The sequence below is a fragment of the Hordeum vulgare genome, chromosome 2H (assembly GCF_904849725.1).
Source record: "Hordeum vulgare subsp. vulgare chromosome 2H, MorexV3_pseudomolecules_assembly, whole genome shotgun sequence".
NCBI classification, from domain to species: Eukaryota; Viridiplantae; Streptophyta; class Magnoliopsida; order Poales; family Poaceae; genus Hordeum; species Hordeum vulgare.
This window is the reverse complement of record NC_058519.1, coordinates 268,954,894-268,967,332: the sequence shown is the minus strand read 5'-3', so window position 1 is coordinate 268,967,332 and position 12,439 is coordinate 268,954,894.

Sequence of the window (12,439 nt, the reverse complement as noted above, 5' to 3'; positions counted from 1 at the left end):
TAACAGCCCCCTGTAGTGTTTAAAAAGGGTCTTCCGAGGATGACCACCATGGCATCGTCCTCTGGAATATCCAAGATAAAAAAGTCTGTTAAGATGGTGACATTAGCAACCACAACAGGCACATCCTCGCAAATGCTGATAGGGAAAGCAGTTGATTTGTCAGCCATTTGTAGAGAGATTTCAGTGGGTGTCAACTTATCCAGTTCAAGTCTACGATAAAGAGAGAGAGGCATAACACTGACACCGGCTCCAAGGTCGCATAAAGCAGTTCTAACGTAGTTTCCTTTAATGGAGCAAGGTATAGTGGGCACACCGGGATCACCTAGTTTCTTAGGAGTTCCACCCTTGAAGGTATAATTAGCAAACATGGTGGAAATCTCAACCTCAGGTATCCTCCTCTTATTAGTCACAATATCTTTCATGTACTTCGCATACGGAGACATTTTGAGCATATCTGTCAAACGTATTTGCAGAAAGACAGGTCTGATCATTTCAACAAATCGCTCAAAATCCCCATCATCCTTTTTCTTGGATGGTTTGGGAGGAAAGGGCATAGGTTTCTGAACCCATGGCTCCCTTTCTTTACCATGCTTCCTAGCAGTGAAGTCATTCTTATCGTATCTTCTATTCTTAGGCTCTGGGTTATCAAGATCAACAGGTTCAATCTCCACATCCTTTTCATTGCTAGGTTGAGCATCATCATGAACATCACTATTGACATTATCATTAGGCTCATGTTCATCACCAGATTGTGTTTCAGCATCAGAAACAGAGGCATCGTTTGGACTCTCAGGTGTAGCAGCAACTGGGTTGCTAGCGTGCAGGTTCCTATCATCTTTCTTCTTCTTTCTAGGATGACTATGTGCATCAGTGCTAACTCCTTGAGAATCTTGTTCAATTCTCTTCGGGTGACCCTCAGGATACAAAGGTTCTTGGGTCATTCTACCGCCTCTAGTAACGACTCTGACAGAATTGTCATTCAACTCATTGAGCAAGTCATTCTGAGCTTTAAGTACTTGTTCTACCTGAGTAGTAACCATAGAGGCATGTTTACTCAGAAGCTTAAGATCATTGACATTTCTGTCCACACAAGCACTTAAATGATTAAGCATACGAGCATTCTTTTCCAATTGTCTACTAACATAATCGTTGAAACTCTGTTGTTTGGCAACAAAGTTATCAAATTCATCCATGCATAAGCTAGCAGGTTTATCAAAAGGAATATCACTCTCATCAAACCTACGCAGAGAATTTACTTTTACTACCTGTATCGGGTTATCGAGACCATCACTACAGGAATCACCTTCTTTGTCGTTTGCCATCACAGACGACAAAGACTAAATCCCGGACGGCAAAGACAAAACAACAGATGGCAAAGAATCTCATAGCCGGCAAAATTTATGCATCAGCCTACGACGACATAGGACCTTCTTTGCCGTCTGTCCCCCCAAAGCGGACGGCAAAGCTCTTTGCCGTCAGCTTTCCTCACGAGAAGTCGGCAAAGTGCTGGAAACGGCAGCCGACAGGCGTTGCCTCTATTACGGGTTAACGGAGGCTTTGCCGTCTGCCTCCCCCTTATTCTTTGCCGTATGCCTCCTCCTCCCCCCCCCCCCCCTCCACTCTTTGTCGTCTGCCTCCCCCTTATTCTTTGCCGTCTGCCTCCTCCTCCACCCCCTCCACTCTTTGTCGTCTGCCTCCTCCGCCCCCCTCCTCTGTGCCCTCTTCTTTGTCGTCTGTCCACTCTGGAGGCCGACGGCAAAGAGCCTATATAGACACCCCACGATGCACAGTTGGGTGCCATGTGGCACCTTTGCCATCTGCCAGCTGATGGCACATGTCTTTGCCATCAGCTCACAGACGGCAAAGAGCCCATATAGTACCTGTTTTTTTGTTTTATATTATTTCACAACGTATATATATATATATATATATATATTTGAAATCACATTTATATAATTCACCACACCTATATGATATATAGTTCACCACACATATACTTGCCAACACATATATATAATTCACCACACATATATGATATACATATAAATTAATCTACATCCCCATATGTCGAAAGAACCAACATACAAAATATTGCACTGTTTATCCATATATACATATACATATAGTTCGATATTGTTCATCAACTCAAATGAAAACTAGATGATATACATATAAAGTTCATCCATCGACATTGTTCAACTCCATGAATGTCAGCTTCCATGCATGTAGTATATCCAATCTGCAAAATGTGAATAAGAAAGTCAGAAGAAGAACAAACTATTATGTTTTTCAGCTAATTATGTCATTTTTAGCAGAAAACAAGCTAAGAATATAATATTCATGAGCTAACCAAGGTTCTTATGCCATTTTTAGCTTATAGTGGCATTTTGGAGCTAAATGGGATAATTAAAGCCAGGATAATATGAAAGAGGAGAAGAAAGAGGAGGAGGAGGAGAAGAAGAAGAAATCAAGAAGAAGGAGGAGAAGGACTAGAAGGTCCTTGGCCTTCTCCTCCTCCTCCTCCTCCTCCTCCTTCTCCTTCTTCTCTTCTTCTTCTTCTTTTTCTTTCTTTTCATTTTTCCTATTTCTTCTCCTCTTCTCCTCTTGTTGGAGCTAAATTACCTAATTATGTCTTTTTGGAGCTAAATGGGTTAATTATCCCATTTTAGAGTAAAACAATCTAAGTATATAATATTCATGAGCTAACCAAGGTTCTTATGCCATTTTGAGCTTATTATGGTATTTTGGAGCTAAATGGGCTAATTATGTCATTGTTGGGGAAATTAAAGCAAGGATAATATGAAATAGGAGAAGAAAGAGGAGGAGGAGTAGGAGAAGAAGAAATCAAGAAGAAGGAGGAGAAGGAGGAGGAGGAGAAGGACTAGAAGGTCCTTGGCATTCTCCTTCTCCTCCTCCTCCTCCTTCTCCTTCTTCTCTTCTTCTTCTTCTTTCTTTTCCTTTTGACTATTTCTTCTCCTCTTCTCCTCTGGTTGGAGCTAAATTACCTAATTATGTCTTTTTGGAGCTAAATGGGTTAATTATCCCATTTTAGAGGAAAGCAAGCTAAGTATATAATATTCATGAGCTAACCAAGGTTCTTATGCCATTTTGAGCTTATTATGGTATTTTGGAGCAAAATGGGCTAATTATGTCATTGTTGGGGAAATTAAAGCAAGGATAATATGAAAGAGGAGAAGAAATAGGAGGAGGAGGAGAAGAATAAGAAATCAAGAAGAAGGAGGAGAAGGAGGAGAAGGAGGAGGAGAAGAAGGTCCTTCTCCTCCTCCTCCTCCTCCTTCTCCTTCTTCTCTTCTTCTTCTTCTTCTTCTTTATTTTCATTTTTCCTATTTATTCTCCTCTTCTCCTCTTGTTGGAGCTAAATTACCTAATTATGTCTTTTTGGATCTAAATGGGCTAATTATCCCATTTTATAGGAAAACAAGCTAAGTATATAATATTCATGAGCTAACCAAGGTTCTTATGCCGTTTTGAGCTTATTGTGGTATTTTGGAGCTAAATGGGCTAATTATTTCATTGTTGGGGAAATTAAAGCAAGGATAATATGAAAGAGGAGAAGAAAGAGGAGGAGGAGGATAAGAAGAAGAAATCAAGAAGAAGGGGGAGAAGGAGGAGAAGGAGGAGGAGGAGAAGGACTAGAAGGTCCTTGGCCTTCTCCTTCTCCTCCTCCTCCTCCTCCTCCTTCTCCTTCTTCTCTTCTTCTTCTTATTATTATTTCTTTTCATTTTTCCTAAGTCTTCTCCTCTTCTCCTCTTGCTGGAGCTAAATTACCTAACTATTTCTTTTTGGAGCTAAATGGGCTAATTATCCCATTTTAGAGGAAAACAAGCTAAGTATATAATATTCATGAGCTAACCAAGGTTCTTATGCCATTTTGAGCTTATTATGGTATTTTGGAGCTAAATGGGCTAATTATGTCATTGTTGGGGAAATTAAAGCAAGGATAATATGAAAGAGGAGAATAAATAGGAGGAGGAGGAGAATAAGAAGAAATAAAGAAGAAGGAGGAGAAGGAGGAGAAGGAGGAGGAGAAGGACTAGAAGGTCCTTGGCCTTCTCCTTCTCCTCCTCCTCCTCCTCCTTCTCCTTCTTCTCTTCTTCTTCTTCTTTCTTTTCATTTGTCCTATTTCTTCTCCTCTTCTCCTCTTGTTGGAGCTAAATTACCTAATTATGTCTTTTTGGAGCTAAATGCGCTAATTATCCCATTTTAGAGGAAAACAAGCTAAGTATATAATATTCATGAGCTAACCAAGGTTCTTATGCCATTTTGAGCTTATTATGGTATTTTGGAGCTAAATGGGCTAATTATGTCAATGTTGGGGAAATTAAAGCAAGGATAATATGAAAGAGGAGAAGAAAGAGGAGGAGGAGGAGGAGAAGAAAAATAAATCAAGAAGAAGGAGGAGAAGGAGGAGAAGGAGGAGGAGCAGAATGACTAGAAGGTCCTTGGCCTTCTCCTTCTCCTCCTCCTCCTCCTTCTCCGTCTTCTGTTCTTCTTCTTCTTCTTCTTCTTTCTTTTCATTTTTCCTATTTCTTCTCCTCTTCTCCTCTTGTTGGAGCTAAATTACCTAACTATGTCTTTTTGGAGCTAAATGGGCTAATTATCCCATTTTAGAGGAAAACAAGCTAAGTATATAATATTCATGAGCTAACCAAGGTTCTTATGCCATTTTGAGCTTATTATGGCATTTTGGAGCTAAATGGGCTAATTATGTCATTGTTGGGAAATTAAAGCAAGGATAATATGAAAGAGGAGAAGAAATAGGAGGAGGAGGAGAAGAAGAAGAAATCAAGAAGAAGGAGGAGAAGGAGGAGGAGGAGAAGGACTAGAAGGTCCTTGGCCTTCTCCTCCTTCTTCTCCTCCTCCTCCTCCTTCTCCTCCTTCTCCTCCTCCTCCTTCTCCTCCTTCTCCTTCTTCTCTTCTTCTTCTTCTTCTTTCTTTTCATTTTTCCTATTTCTTCTCCTCTTCTTGGAGCTAAATTACCTAATTATGTCTTCTTGGAGCTAAATAGGCTAATTATCTCATTTTAGAGGAAAACAATCTAAGTATATAATATTCATGAGCTAACCAAGGTTCTTATGCCATTTTGAGGTTATTATGGCATTTCGGAGCTAAATAGGCTAATTATGTCTTTTTAGGGAAATTAAAGCAAGGATAATATGAAATAGGAGAAGAAAGAGGAGGAGGAGGAGAAGAAGAAGAAATCAAGAAGAAGGAGGAGAAGGAGGAGAAGGAGGAGGAGGAGAAGGACTAGAAGGTGCTTGGCCTTCTCCTCCTTCTCCTCCTCCTCCTCCTCCTTCTCCTTCTTCTCTTCTTCTTCTTCTTCTTTCTTTTCATTTTTCCTATTTCTTCTCCTCTTCTCCTCTTCTTGGAGCTAAATTACCTAATTATGTCTTTTTGGAGCTAAATGGGCTAATTATCTCATTTTAGAGGAAAACAAGCTAAGTATATAATATTCATGAGCTAACCAAGGTTCTTATGCCATTTTGAGGTTATTATTGCATTTTTGAGCTAAATGGGCTAATTATGTCTTTTTGGGGAAATTAAAGCAAGGATAGTATGAAAGAGGAGAAGAGAAACTTACCGTAGTGGTCATCAAGGAGGAGAAACACCACGGTTGCTTGCGGCGGCTTCGTTTGGAGACGGTTGCCCTGGAGAAGGGTCGTGCGATGCCGCTCGGGAGTTATTCTGCACAAAAGATATTTTGCAATGTCTCAGTTAGCATGATGACACTCAATTATTAATACTAGTTTATAATGAAACTCACTGTGCCAATCGAAGAGAAGACGGGCATCGGCGGATGGACTTGACCGCTCTTCTCGCACAGACCCTGAAGAGTGGGTCGTATTAGTTAGTAATGAAACAGACATTACACACATGATTTGGCTAATGTGAAAAAAACATACCACAAAAAGCTCGTACAGGGCACGTTGACCCGCCTCATTCTGGGCCCTCTCCTCCTCAATCAATCGTGCCGTGGTCTGGTCCCTCTCATCAAGAGCAGCCTGAATTGCAGCCTGGCTTGCCAATCTCTCTTTCTCAAGAGCAGCCTGGTTTGCCGCTCTCTCTTTCTGAAGACCAGCCTGAAACACCATTCCTCGTTACCACAATAATGATCTATGGTGACACACATAATGAAATGGATGAAAGTGTTCTTAGTCCGTACAACTAACCTCGATGGCAAGTTCGACTGGCCGTGGACGACGCGTTATCTCAGGACACCTGCTCGACTGGCGAGCCTTGATCTCCAGAAGAGTGAGTGGACAACGTATTATCCCATCTCCAATGGCTATCGATCCATGGGGCCTCCCGCCACCAGATATCATCACCAGCTCTGGATCGAAAGGTTCCTGGCTAGGGTTAAAGTCATCCCCTTTCGTAGCCTTCCCCGCGTCCCTGTATGCCACGAGCTTCTGGTGGGATGATATGTTGGTGAAGTTATTGGGATCATCTAGGTTAGACTCAGAGAATGCCTTCGCCTTCTTGTACGAGGCAGTATGGGCCATGCCATAAAGGTCGTACAAGTGTGGCATCTCCGTCTTATTGTGATGCGCCTAAAAGAGAGGAACAAAATATTAGCATCAAGAATGAATTGCATGAATCATGAAGCAAATCACATACCCAGTTTCATCCAAACTGAAGTAAGTTGGCGCTGCCTTGATGGTGTGGCACACCAACCATTTGGCTACGCCGATCCTTCGCATTCTCGTGGACGGCTCGCCAGCTGCCTCTGCACCACTCATCAACCAACGCCTCCCAACAATCCATCTTATCCGCACACCATCTCGGGGGCACCTGTAGGTTATTAGAAAGAATTTTCAGCTCTACACCTATGAATGAAATCAAGAAAACTACGTAGAAGGACTTAAGAATAGGTAATTACCTTCATGTATTGCTCCTTCTTCAGAAACTTTCCGCGGCAATCCTTCTTCTGCTTCTTAATACCACGCGTGGCGTAGTAATCACGAATGGCCTGTGGCCGAGCCTCGTGGCGCAAGTTCTGTAGTAACCGTCTACACTCGGCCTCGAGAACCCTGGCCGCCTCCTCCTCATATCCATCCTCACACCTATAGAAGGTCTGCAATCAAACGTGAAAACACCGATTAGTACAATAATTAGCTATATTGTTAATGTTAGATTCTGTAAAAGGATAATTTACCCAAAAGCTCTTGATCACCATCTCGGCCCTCGTGTGGCACAAGACACCATCTATAATCTCCTCCGGCGGGGCCTGCGCAGCCTGGTAGTGCTCCCAGGAAAATCCTAGTGTAGGAACCTGACTCTCACCAGGCAACGTGACAAACCCTGGGAAATTTGTCCGGCAAAGCACACCAAGGACGGAGTTCGGCCTGCGGACTCCAAGAGGGTGTACCCATCCCCTGTAGTATGATAAGGTCAACGCATTAGATATTTGAACAAACTTGAAGGCCAAAGTTAAAAAAAAGGGTAAATGTACTTACCTATCTCCTTCAGGTTTAATCACCGGCCTCTGCTCGCGGGTAGCCGGGGCGACCGGGAGACGTGTACTACCACGCTTGTACATGGTGGCCCCATCCACCTGCACATCGCCCTCACTATCCGTAAGCTCATCCCCATTTAGCCACCCGGACCCTCGGTCCAATCCGGCAACTCGGTACGATCCGGCCAGGTCTCCCATCCGGGCCTCTCCACGTCAGGTGAAGCCTCCAGAACCGTAGTCTCCTCTGGCTGCTCCTGGGCCGAATGCACCTCGACCCAAGGCTGCTCCTGGACCGGAGTCTCATGGGACGAATGCCCGTCAACAACAGGCTCCTGGAACGGAGTCCCCGTAGCCTCCTCCGCAAACGGGTCGACCATACTAGTCCTATGCCCGGGTGAATGAGCTGGTGGTGGTGGCGAGGATAGCTCAACAGTCCTCCTGGATCTTCCGTGGCCACCACCTCTCCCTGTACCCTTCCCCTTCTTCCCTACCCGACCAGCACCTCTCCTAGTGGGCAATGTCGCCGACGAAGAAGAACCCACGGGTGGTGTCGATAGACTGTCTGCCAAGGCTCTACGGAGAGATAGGCTGGAAGGAAAGTACCACCCCTCGTGCGGGGCGCCTGGGAAGAACCCGTCGAGCGATCTGGACCAGCGCCCACCATCTTTCCACACCTGGTGACCTGCCACGATAAAGATTAAAATAAATTAGTACAACATAAAAAAATTGAATAACTGACATGAATAATAATATGTACATGAATAATAAAGATTAAAATATATATAATTTAAGTTGTGAATCTTACAAACTAATAATCATCATCAATAAATGCATCATCATCATCACTATCACGCATGTCTTCATGAATGACGTGCTCGTCGGGTTCAACGGCGTGAAGTTGTGAAAGGCCTTCCTTTAATCGTTGAAGCATTGATAGGTCATCCGCATCAGTAATCTATACGAGTTCCAGGTCTTCTGGTTCCGGCTCAGGGCTGGAGTCGGATTCATTGTCGCTGTCTACTTCCATGTTCTTGGGTGAAGCACGGCGGTTCTTGAAAGGTTTCTTGGAAAGACGTGTTTCTTGGAAGAATTCTCCATCATATGTGTCTGGGTTAATGTGAGGTTCATAATCCTGTTCATTTGGGAGAGGTGGTCTCACATGTGGCGGCACTTCATAAACAACATACCAATCTTCCAGATTCTTATCCGTTTGGCATGCCCATGGTAGATAGAAAACTTGGGTCGCCTGTTGAGCCGTAATATAGACATCGGGAACATCTAAATGGGTGTTTGGATTGATTTCGACTAGTCCTATATGTTCATGAGTCCTTCTAGTCTTTTTAGGCTGGAACCAATAACATTTGAAGACTACGACGTTCGGTGGGTTTTCACCATAGAATTGAAGTTCATAAATTGCTTCAACTCTTCCATAATACTCGATAACACCTTCGCCGATAGCAGAGACACCACAATTTGTAGATTTCCGGTCGGGCATAGATAGCTCTTTGCCAAAGGTACGAAAGAGATACCCGTTGATGTTGTATTCTCAAATGAACGGACCTTATAGTCAAAACCATTAGCGACTTGTCTCAATTCGGCGTCCATAGACTCTGAATTAGCCTACAAGTTTAATATGAAATGGTTGTTGCATTAGCCGCAAGTTAGACCAAGAATGAAATGGTCCATTATTGATAATTACCGTTTGTTTGGACCAAGAGATGAAACCGGGATAGCCGCCTCCTGTCTTTGACAAAAGCTCATACTCTTCGATGGAATCATTTTCGATCACCGCTCCATCCGAGAATTTGACGACGTAACGGCTATTTGAAATATCCAGGAATAAGAGCAGTTCAAATGAATTAGAAATTATGGGAAAATGTGCCGAGAACTCACTCGATGTACGGCCGCACTTCTGTTAGGTTGTTGAAGATATACAACGGAATGTTCCGCCATTCTTCGACATCCAACGTTATTGGTTTCGAAGCACCGGCTCGTGCGAGCTTCCCTTTGAGTAGGCTGAGGTTGGACCCACCTTTTTTAGGGTCTGCATCATTGTGCCGAGGCTTCGGATTATGCAAATGATGATTTTTGGCTTCGTAGTGTGCTGTCACAAAGTTTGCCACCTCCTCAGTAGTGAATACCTCAACCATCGATGCTTCAATTCTACGCTTATTTTTACATTTAGCTCGAAGGGTCTTCTGCATCCTCTCAGTTGCATAGCACCAACGATCTTTCATGGGCCCACCCAATCTTGCCTCGGTCGGTAGATGTAAAATCAAATGCTGCATTGGATTAAAGAAGCCCGGTGGAAAGATCTTCTCTAACTTGCACAACAACTCCGGTGCAAACTCCTCCATATCTTCTACCACGCCAGACGACAATTCTTTCGCACAAAGAACACGGAAGAAATAGCTCAGCTCCGCCAGTACTAGCCATTCATCCTCAGGAATAAAGGCACGTAACATCACCGGCATTACCCGCTCTAGCCATATGTGCCAATAATGACTCTTGAGACGAAAGATTTTTAATTTTTCAAGACTCGCTCCCCTCTTTAGATTCGCTGCATACCCATCGGGGAACATCAAGTGCATTTTGACCCACAAGATAATTTCCCTCATAGGTGGCCTTCCAAGATTGAACCAGGCCTTTGGCTTCGACCACTTCTGCTTTCCTTTGCCTTCTCGCATGTTTTGTAACAGTCTATGACATAGTGTCTCTTGATCGACTCTAGCCTTAATATTATCCTTTGTCTTCCCATCTATGTCGAACAATGTACCAAAAATAGCCTCTCCGATATCCTTTTCAGTGTGCATCATGTCGATATTGTGTGGAAGAAGGAGGTCTTTGAAGTAAGGCATATCCCAGAAGCATGTCTTGTGAGTCCAGGCGTGTTTTGAATTATACCCCTTGAAATACCCTAGACGCTCTGGATCAGGCTCGAGGGCGTTTAACTGATCCAGGATCTGTTGGCCTCTGAACGCAGGTGGTGCCAAGTTTTTGACAACTTTACCTTTGGTAAAGTCCTTCTTGTCTTTTCTGAACTGATGGTCAGGATCCAGGAACTGTCTATGCAAGTCAAAGCAAGAATACTTCCGACCCTCCTGCAACCAATGAAACTGAAGAGCTGCCTTGCATTGGGGGCACGGGAACCTTCCATGCACACACCATCCAGAGAATAGCGCATACGCTGGCAAGTCATGCATAGAGTACATGTACCACACATGCATTTTGAAGTTTTCTTTTCTAGCGGCATCGTATGTCTTGACCCCATTATCCCAAGCTTCTTCCAATTCATCCTTAAGCGGTTGGAGGTACACATTCATATTCTTCCCCGGATAATTGGGCCCTGGAATTATCAACGTCAGAAATATGTTCTTTCTTTGCATAATCTGCCCGGGGGGGAGTGGAATTACAAATACAGGCCAACAACTGTATTGGGTTGCCGTCATGCCGAAGGGATTAAAACCATCCGTGGCTGCGCAGACTCGAGGATTCCTTGGATCTGCCACTTTATCCTGATGCAATCCATCGAAATGTTTCCACGCTTCCCCATCCGATGGGTGTACCATCATCTTATTCCCATCCGCATCTAGTTCGGTTCTTTTGCTCAATTTGTGCCATGTCATCTGTCTGGTTGTCTCTTCAACCATGAAAAGACATTGAAGTCTTGGTACGATTGGCATATACCGAAGAACACTAACTGCGATTTTGGTCTGCCTCTTCTCACCCATACCGTTGTCTACCACAAGATACCTGCAAGACTCGCAATTGGGACAATAGTCCAAGTGTGTGTACTCCTTCCTAAATAAGACACATCCTTTCTCACATGCATCTATCTTCTCATAGGGCATCTTAAGTACACGAAGTATTTTGTCCGACTGGTACAGGTTTGTAGGCATGACATGGCCTTTGGGTAGGAAACGTCCAAATAGTGTCATCATCGCGTCGTAGCATTCTCTTCCGAAGTTGAACTGAGCCTTCAGAGCCATTACTTGTGCAATTGCATCCAGCTGACAGAGCTTAGTGTGCTCATGGAGAGGACGTTTTAAAGACTCCAACATTTCATAAAAGGCCTTTGTAGATTCCTCCATCTCATCTTCTGAATCCCGAGCATCATCAAAGTCTTGCACCATGTCTTCGATCCCGGTACCATGCTCGTTCGTGCGACGACGGACCACCTCAGCTCTTGTGTGTTGTATAGATTCACCATGGAATGTCCACACCATATAATTAGGCTTAAAACCCCTCCTCTGCAGGTGTTTAATCATTACAGCCTCTGTCGTCTTTTTATAGTTGTCGCATCGAGGACAGGGGCAATAGTTTCTTTCCTGGCCATTTGTGAATGCGGCTTTCACAAATTCCTTTGTTTTTACAAACCATTCTTTCGTCATCTCTTTCTGACTAGGGTGACCAGTATACATCCACGCACGATCACTCATCTTGCGTAGCTACTAAAGACAGAAGAAATATATTTATATATAATTTAGCATTTATATTCATCGGTTAATCAGGTTCGCCATTTTTATTACGTCCAGGCAACCTACACGCTAATAGGTAAAGATAGGTCCTAATCCCACCCGAGTATGTGTAGATTGGGTTCGTTTTCCCATGCTCTGCTCCGGATCCAACGCAAAATTTCGGCAGCACCTCCCCGCTGTTCTCCTGATACACGTCTCCGCAATAAACAGAGAGATGTGCATCCGGAGAACAACGGGGGAGGCACTGACGAAATTCTGCATCAGATCCAGAGCACAACATATAGGACAACGAACCCAATCTACACATACTCGGGCTGTCCATGGATAATGTTGGACAATTCGAAAGGATGGCGGTTATAAATATGCAAAGACATGCATATTTATAGATGTCGCACTTTTGAACGGGAGACGCATACTGGTCACGCATACTGATAAATTAATTGAATTACCTAAATCTAGAAAGTTTCATCCGGAATCCGAGCCA